Source organism: Jatropha curcas, unplaced genomic scaffold (assembly GCF_041381405.1).
Source record: "Jatropha curcas cultivar XTBG-Jc1 unplaced genomic scaffold, XTBG_Jcur_1.0 HiC_scaffold_622_pilon, whole genome shotgun sequence".
NCBI classification, from domain to species: domain Eukaryota; kingdom Viridiplantae; phylum Streptophyta; class Magnoliopsida; order Malpighiales; family Euphorbiaceae; genus Jatropha; species Jatropha curcas.
Window position 1 is genome coordinate 2,612 of NW_028322505.1, and position 9,097 is coordinate 11,708.

General features: G+C 27.6%; 1 pseudogene; it reads left to right on the forward strand.

Annotated features, from left to right (window-relative positions):
- Positions 1 to 5,436: 5,436 nt before the first annotated feature.
- On the forward strand, positions 5,437 to 8,882 carry LOC149491779 (uncharacterized; annotated as a pseudogene).
- The last annotated feature ends 215 nt before the right edge of the window (positions 8,883 to 9,097 follow it).

The following is a 9,097-nucleotide window of genomic DNA, read 5'->3' on the forward strand; positions in this document are numbered from 1 at the left end:
ATGTTTGATAGTGTCATATTTATCTTAATATTTAAAATTTGAATAATTTTATCTTCACTTCATTGCATTATGATTAATATCCATTTGAAAGTATTAATTGATACTAAATCTAAAAACAATTACTTACTGCACATATAATTTATTTTTATGTAAATTAATAAAAATAATCTCAGCATTCATATCTCTAATTTTTAGTGCATAAAATTAAAAAATTTTATTATATACCTTTTCTAATTGTTTATGTAAAATCAATTATAATAAAAAAATTTTTCTATATCACAATCTTTTGTCATTCTTTCAAGTCAAGAAGTTGTATAAAGAGTATTATAACCATATGATCACCGTTACAAAATCGCTTTATAAAAAAGTAGAACCGAAAATAAATCGCTTTAGGACAATTTTTAAAATGATTCTGAAATAATATGTTTTAGTTCTGTTTTAGTTTGAAATTGAAATTAGATAATTTTTTCATATAGTTTGAATTAATAATAATCATAAATAAATAAATAATAAATGGTACTATTAGAAAAGCTAAACCAATTTAACAAAAAGTATTAAAATTTATTTTAAAAAATTATAATAAAATAAAAAAATATTACTGATAATTTTTTTTTAAAATAATTTTTTTCAGATTTGGTTAACTCATTCAACTTCTTTATGAAATTTCAATGGGTTGGTATTTGCTGGTGTTGTGATTTTCTTTATATATTGTCATTTTCTTTTTTAACTCTTTATATTTATATATTATTTTTTTTGTATAATATTAAATATTAGTTGTAATTTTTCTTTTATGTTGTCTAAATTTTTATAATGTTAAAAAACAATTCTATTTTGAAATTAACATGAATATTATGGTTGATTAATAAAAAATAATAATTATAAATGTATATATATATATATATATATATAATATTAAGACTTTCAAATCTTAATATCCCTTTTCCATTAAAAACTTCTAATGCATCAAAAGTATAATTTCCAACTATAGTTTGAAAGCAATAAATCATTGATTTTTTTTTTTTTTTTACTCATTGCTTGCCTAATTTTTAGATGGGACAATTAATTATATATAAAATTAGATTAATTTAATATTTAACTGTCTATTTCAGTGCTCCAATTTTTTTTATTAAAATTAAGTGTTTTAACAAATAAATTTTTTTATAGTTAAATATGTCTGACCAAAATTTCGTATTAAAAAAAATCAAAATAATCCTATTTCTTAATTTTATTCATTTTTCTAATTTTTCTTTCTTTCTTGTTTCATTCTATCTTCATCACATCAGCCTACAGATCGAAATGCAAAATGCGTTTAAGATAATATTGATTGCAAATTTAAATTTGTTTTGTGAAATTTCAAAATACTTTATTTCGTTTTTTCATATAGATTTATGAAAAAGCTTTAACGGCATTCTTCACTTACCTTCAAATTGCTCAGGTTTCTTGGTAATAACTAATAATAATCAGTTATCAATGTTTAGTGATTAATTTAATATAACAAGTTTTTTGAAGGAAATTAATATAACAATTGAATAGCTCAAATCTGGTAATCTAGCAATATTTTGTGATTAATAATTTAATATAACATTACTGGCTAAAAGCTAACCCGAATGAAGTAATTTTAAAATGAAGAGTAATTGAGAAATTAATCGCTATAGTTTAGATTATGACTTGGATCTTTTATAATGTAAATTTCTCGAAGCTAGCTCCTTTTCAAGCGGAGATTAATCAAATTTATTTTGAGCTAGCCTTGTTACTTTCAGAGATAGACGGAGATCAGTTGGATTTATAAACCGTTAACATGAGATCTTCTTGAGTGTTCTAGTCAAACATTTGGTTTGGTTATATTCTCTTATTTGGAGTTCACATTCATCGTATTATCCAATTGTAAAACCGCGTTACGTTGATGTTGACTGCTGACGGCGATCCCAGTTGACTCGTTGACCATGATTACGTGTGCAGACACATCCAAACCGCCAAATGTACAGTGTCAAACAAAGCAAAACAATTTTTCTTTTTTTAAAAAAAAAAAAAAAAACAGATATACACATGTGAATTTAATTAATTTAAATGCACTAATCTAGTTATATTCTAATCTAGTTACTCTAGTTAGAATATACAGGTCAAACAAAGCAAACTAATCTAGTTATCTTCTAGAATTAGGTTATGAAAAATATAATTGAGACTATTAATTAATTTAATTACTAATTGCTATTACAATTAGATTATTAGTTTAACAATTTTATTTCCAAGTATTGACCCAGCAAGTTTTTGAATTTGACTCAATAAAGTATAAACTCGAAATAATGTTAAAAGTTTGCGAAATTACGTTATGATCTATGTAGTTTGTGAAATACAACCAATTTATCTTTATCTTTTCTAAAGTATATCAATTTGTCTTTATGGTATGTTTCCGTTCTACAACTAGGTCGTCTTATTCATTTTTTGCATATTTTCCATTAAGTCAGTAAGAACACACAGAGATCAAATGAGAGATTCAAAAACATTATATCAATAAAATTACAGTATGGTTCCTATGGTTTGAAAAATACAACTAGTTTGTTTTGTGTTTTTAAGAATAAAAGGGATATTTTTGTCATTTTATAAGGTACTTCACAGAAAAAAATAAAAAATTGGACATAAGGACTTTATAATTTGATGAGAGTAAACTATAAGAATGTTTTAATCTATTTTATAAAAGACATGAATAAATTAATTATATTTCACAGTACACAGAAATCTTATTATACTTTTCCCTAAAAGTTTTCATAAACATAAGCTCCATAAAATTTGAAACTCACATTAGTTTAATATGCTTGAAGTCTACCTTTTACAACCCACCTAATTAACAAACAACTAATATTTGTCTAACTAAAGCTTATTAGTATGTAAAAAGAATAAGTTGATGCTATTGCTTTATTTTATACTCTCTTTCCCTTTTTTTTTTTTTTTTTACCTTTTTTTTTCACTTAGATGATATTTTTAGAAAATTAGAGTAACATTAATTATTTTATTTTAATTTTATTATTGTTTAAATATCTGTATAACTCTTGTTTCAATTAAATAAGTATTGATTAAAGATAGTTAATTAATAATGTTTATTTTTTTTCTAAAATTAAAGCAATTTATTGTTTCATTGATTATTGTGAAAAGTTAAAAATGGTCAAATTTAACAGAATGGAGACTATGTCTTTTCATCTAAAACAAGCATGACTGCATCAAAATTAGAAGTTTTAAAATTTATATAATAATACTTCTTACTTGTTATTTCTTTTTTAAATATCTCAAAATATTTACAATATTTTTAAATTTAGACATGTAAATAATTATTTTTTCTATAATAACATTTATAATTGTTCATTGAATGAAAAACTTTTAGTATCTTAATGAGTTATTAAGAGTAAAAAAGTGCAAAATAATTTTTGTTGACTTAATTATTTATATACGTGTTTTATCAAACCATGCAAATAAAATGGGACGAAGGGAATATATATTTAGTAACATTAAAAGAGTTTGATTTGAAAACTATATATTTTGAGTAAAAACTCTCTATGCAGAACCAAAAAATTGAAGTGTAGAGAAAAATGAAAAATATACTTTTTATTGACATATATAATTTAAATACTTTTATGTTTTTTTTATTTTTATTTTTATTAATTTCTCTTTTTGTACAAGGAAAAAGTCTTGACGGCTGACCAATTGTCGTCATTGTATTTATATCTTATCCATTAATATGGATAAAGATATTTTTTTGGTCTGAAAAGTAATGTGGATAAGACTCTCTATTCTATAATATTTATTATATTTTTTAAATTTCATATTTTTTAATAAAATCATTAAATTCATTTAATTTATAATAAATTATTGAATAAATTGATTATATTATTTTTAATTTAATACTAATTTTTTTAAAAATATTAAATTGAAATAATAATTATTGGTCATATACAAAAGATAAACACGAAAAAAAAATTATTACTTTTTGAGATTACAAATGTAATAAGTATTTTGAACAAATTATTTTGAGTAATAAATATTATAGAACGGAGGTAATAATATTTTATAAAAATATAATTGATTTCATAATCCTTTAAATATAACCTTATTTTCTCATTGAATTCTTTACTGAAAGTCCCCTCGAATGTTAATACAGTGACATATTAAAATTTTTATTATTCAAATAATATTTTAATATATATGAAAATATAAACAAGCTTCAATGTGGAACGAAGGGACCAGCAGATGAAACAAAACGTTTACAAAATTCTACAAACAAAGATCAGGTCATAGCTTCATTTACTTTTATTAGTAGCAAGTTTTGATAAATTTCTCCTTTGAAAAGTTTAATTCCCATAAAGCAACAAGTTGACTTCCACCAATAAATAAATACTTACCTACACTATATGGACCAATTATCATTTTTTATTATTTTTCTTTTTTTTCAATAAAAGTTCATATTTTGTTTTGGCTTCACCGTCAATTTCACTCTGAATTCTTCCGAGTAGTTGTAATTCTAAATCGACTTTTGTAAGTGCTCTAAATTTATCAATTTAGTTTCAATTATATTCTAATTTACTTTTAAAGTGCAATTAACACCTTAAAAGTGAATTAGAGCACCCTGAATTTATCGGTTTGTTACAATTCTACCCTAAAAATAAATTAAAGTTCGAATTCTAATTAAAATAATATAAAAATAGACTTTATAACCAATTCGAACTTAGTTAAATATAATACATAATATTTTAATTAAAATAAAAAATTTATTGTTTTGCTTGTTTTGTCCTTCAACTTATTATCTTTCTCTTCTCGCAGGAAAATCAACTAATGGCTACAAAGACATGGCAAAACAATTCTCATATTTGTTTCGTCGTTCTAGGAAGTATAACTTTGAATTGGGACTAAGTTGACAGTTACTCCCTAAAAGCAAATTGGGACTAAGTTGACAATTTAAAATTTCCAAAATACAAAAGTTGATTTAAATAAAAGTCACAGTTACAATTACTCTAAAAGTTCGGGTGGAATTGAAGGTTAAATCTATTTTGTTTTTCCATTATTAGATTTATTATATGTTTTGAGTTTTGAGAAGATATACATTTATTCATATGGATAAATTAAAATTATTACTGGAAAGTTATTATCTTCACAGAAATTCATATCTAAGTATATTTATTTAGAGGTAAGCGCACCCATGAATGGTTCGAAACGTGAAATCAATTATTTTATTTATTTTATTAATAAAAAACAGTTTAATTTAATTTAATTAATTGGGCAAACAATGCATTCTTAGTGAGCCGACACATGTCGGCCGCGCCATCCCCTTCTTCATTCCCTCTCAACTCAACACCGACTTCAAGTGGATAGAAAGAAACCACGTCGTTGCTTCCTTCTATACCACTATAAACTTCTTTGTTCACATTAAAACTCAAATGAAATTTGATATAGAGAAAGGACAAATTATGAAATTGACTCTTTCAGAATGTTATTTTTTTGTTCTTTTACAATATCAAGATCCTTCAACTTGAAGTTGTTCAAAAAAACAAAAAAACAAAAAAAAAGAACCGCCTCTATTTCATATGTCAAACCACCAAAGCTATAGCCAAGGCGGCGTTTATTGCCTTATATAAGACTCTGTTTGATCCATTCTTGAAACTTTTTAGGTTTACACCCATCTTCTTTGTTATTTTCTGGTTGATGTTGCATGTGCTTTTTAAAGGTGGCGAATCCAAGAGAGAAAGGTATCAACAAGAATCTTGACGAATGGGTTTATCAACCATCGATGATGCTTCAACAAGAAAATAAGAGTAACAGAAATGAGCAGCCATTTGGATCAATGCTTTCTGGGTTGAGTAGAGAAAGAGAGATGTCAGCTATGGTTTCTGCTTTGACTCATGTTGTAACTGGAGAGGTGCCTGCCGATATTATTAACAATGAAGGGAATTGTTCGGGGAGTTCCAGTGATGGAGCTAATAAGAGAGGAAGAGAAGAGGAAGGAGGTCACACAAAGCTTGCTAGATCTTTTGGTTATGTTGACAGAGTTAATAACAGTAATATACTAATCTCTCTTAGTTGCTTTAAGTTTGTTTGTGTTTTCCTCGTGTAATCATCAATGGAACAGTAATATCTTTCTTTCTTATTTAACAAGAAAAATATAGTATCTTCTTTCTATTTTCTTTTTCTTTTTTAAAATTATTTTTTTCTTTAATTGTCCTATGCACTTAAATGACAATTAATTTAATCATCCAATTCATATTTTTTATTGTTTTCTTAAACAGCAATAGACACTTCAACAATTGCAACAACCCCCATAATGCCACAAACACACATATATGAACACAACGACACCGTAAGAGAAGAGCCAAGGAGAAAATACAGAGGAGTGAGACAAAGGCCATGGGGGAAATGGGCTGCGGAAATAAGAGACCCCTTTAAAGCAGCAAGAGTTTGGTTAGGCACATTTGACACAGCAGAGGCAGCAGCAAGAGCCTATGATGAAGCTGCTCTTAGATTTAGAGGTAGCAAAGCCAAACTGAACTTCCCGGAAAATGTAAGACTCCTGCCATCTACCTCAAATCCAATGACAACCCAGGTGGCGATTTCTAATTCTCAAAATACCCTTTTCTCTGTTCCTCAAATGGTAAACAATCCTCGATTGGATTGGGTGTTGGAGGGTATCAAAGGCATCAGGCCGTTAGTCTTTATGACCAAATGGTTTTGTCATCTTCAAATGCATCTTCCCATTTTCAAACTTTTAGTTTTGCAGCTTCTTCTACTACTTATTCTTCTTCATCTCCACAATCTTCCGTTCCTCTGATAATTCCAGCTCCGCGGCCTGCGGACTTGAGGACTGCCACCAACCAGAGCAGTGGTGGTGGTGGTAGTGCTGATATTTCAGAGCCAGCTCTCTGGTCGATTGTGGCCATTATACTTCTTCATCTGGATAATTATTCAATATATATTTATTTATTCACCTGCATTTAATAGGTTATACTTTAGCTTCTTGTTGTAGTTATTATTATACTGATTTTAGTTATTTTATCATTATTATTATTATTAATTTTTAGTTGGTCAAGATCTCATGTGAATGTTGTTATTCTAAGCGGTGTTCACTTATCTAAACAAAGATTAGGTCAAAGTCAGCAGCATTTTATATTTGTGAGATGGCCTGATTAGTCAACAGTTTGCCTAAATCTTTTGCAGAATCCAAGTTACTCTAGATTTCACCTCCCAATTCATCAAAAAAGAAAAGGCAAAGAAATTTTAATTTGATTTACAAATTAAGTATAATTTAATCACAGCATCAAACATCTCCGTCAATGAAATCTTAGTCTAGTGGTATGGTAGAAATACCCATGATTAAAGGTCATGGATTCAACTCATAGCCCCACCACTCACCATGTAACATCGTTGATGTAATTCTGCTCTCAATGAAGTGTTTTGTACTTTTTTTTAAAAAAACTAAAACGAGTATCATAGAATCTTTTCTAAAATGAGTATCATGATCTATGTAATAATTCATGTTAAACAAAATTCAAGTATCTCCAACACGAAAATTTACTACGAAGTTTCAATTATTTCGAGGTATGAGTCAGACATGACGACAACAATAAAGTTACTTGAAATAGGCAAGGCCCCCAAAAAAACAGGAGAACCGTTAAGCAAATGTCAATAAGACAGTTTTAGTTGAATAAACTAAATTTCAAATCCTCAAAAGGAGGGTGATGCAACTTGCATAATGAGACATTCACATACTCTATTTCAATCAGGACGGCAACGATAAAAGACAGGTCAAATTACCTTTGTTTTTTGAGTCAAATATAATTAAATCTCTAAATTATATTTAAACTAATACTTCACTCTATTTACATTTGATAAATAATATATTAAGCCGTATCATTTAAAAAAATAAACATATTCTATCTAAAAATTATATTTACAGAGCTCATTTTTTTTAGACGAAATAACCTAATAATAAAACAAAAGCATAAATTAAAATCGTCGTAATTATTTATTGATTGTAGAGTGATTTAAAAGTATTAATTTAAATATAATTTAAAAATTCAGTTATATTTTATCATCCACACAAAGTCCACAAAATGTCACCATCAAGAATCGCGTTGACAAATTACTTGGCCATAATATGTCATGCTAACATCAAGTCATAAAGAAAATGGTGTCATCGACAGTTGTCCAAGTGCAATGATTAAGGAAGAACCCTATAATATTAAATATAAATTAAAAAGATAAAACAAAGGAAATCTTAAACAAAGCTAAAAAATTCCTTTTCCCACTGCCATAAACAAAGCCCTTGGTTTTTTTTCATATTAGTCAGTGGTACCGTATGTGCCAGAAGTATACAACAAAATCTTACTCGGTCCTAACAAGCATTTTGGACTTGTCAACAATAGAAATAATTCCTGGGGAAATGCATATCCTGACCACCCTTTAGCGAGCAGAGACTTCGATGGAAATTTTTATCATTACAGTCGGCCAAAGAAAATGCTCAAATTGGGCCAACCTGTAAAACACACAAGATATTCACTTATTTCGCCACTTCTGCTTTCTTTTGAAGTATTGCAGAGAGAGAGAAAGAGAGAAATGTACCAGAATGTGATTGCTGAAATCATTCTTTTCAAACTTTAAGAGCAGCTTTGTGTACCATGGTTTCCTTGTGTATTTGGTGGCAACTCTTCTCAACAAGATCAAGCAGCTTCTCCAAGTTCATTGCCCATGAGTTGAGAATGTCGTTGCTATCTTTTGCTGCTTGGAAACAGACTATCCCCATTGGCCTATCAATCTTTGCCACCAGTGCTTTCGATAAACCATATCCGAGAGGTGCTTCTCAGCTTCCTATTTGGATAGACACAAATTCAAGTCTTGATGGGTGAACATGGTTGGAAGTGAGGGCAAATAAAAATCAAAACATCAAGCTAAGCATAAAATGTTGTAGAACTATGTTTTGTGGGAGTTTTATGCCACAAAGCTCTATTATATAATACACAAATCCTCTAATACTTTAAACGTGCATACAGCATATGCAAAACTTATGACGAACAAAATCGAAGTCCTAGAAATGGAATCAAACAAAGACAAAGCATCAAAC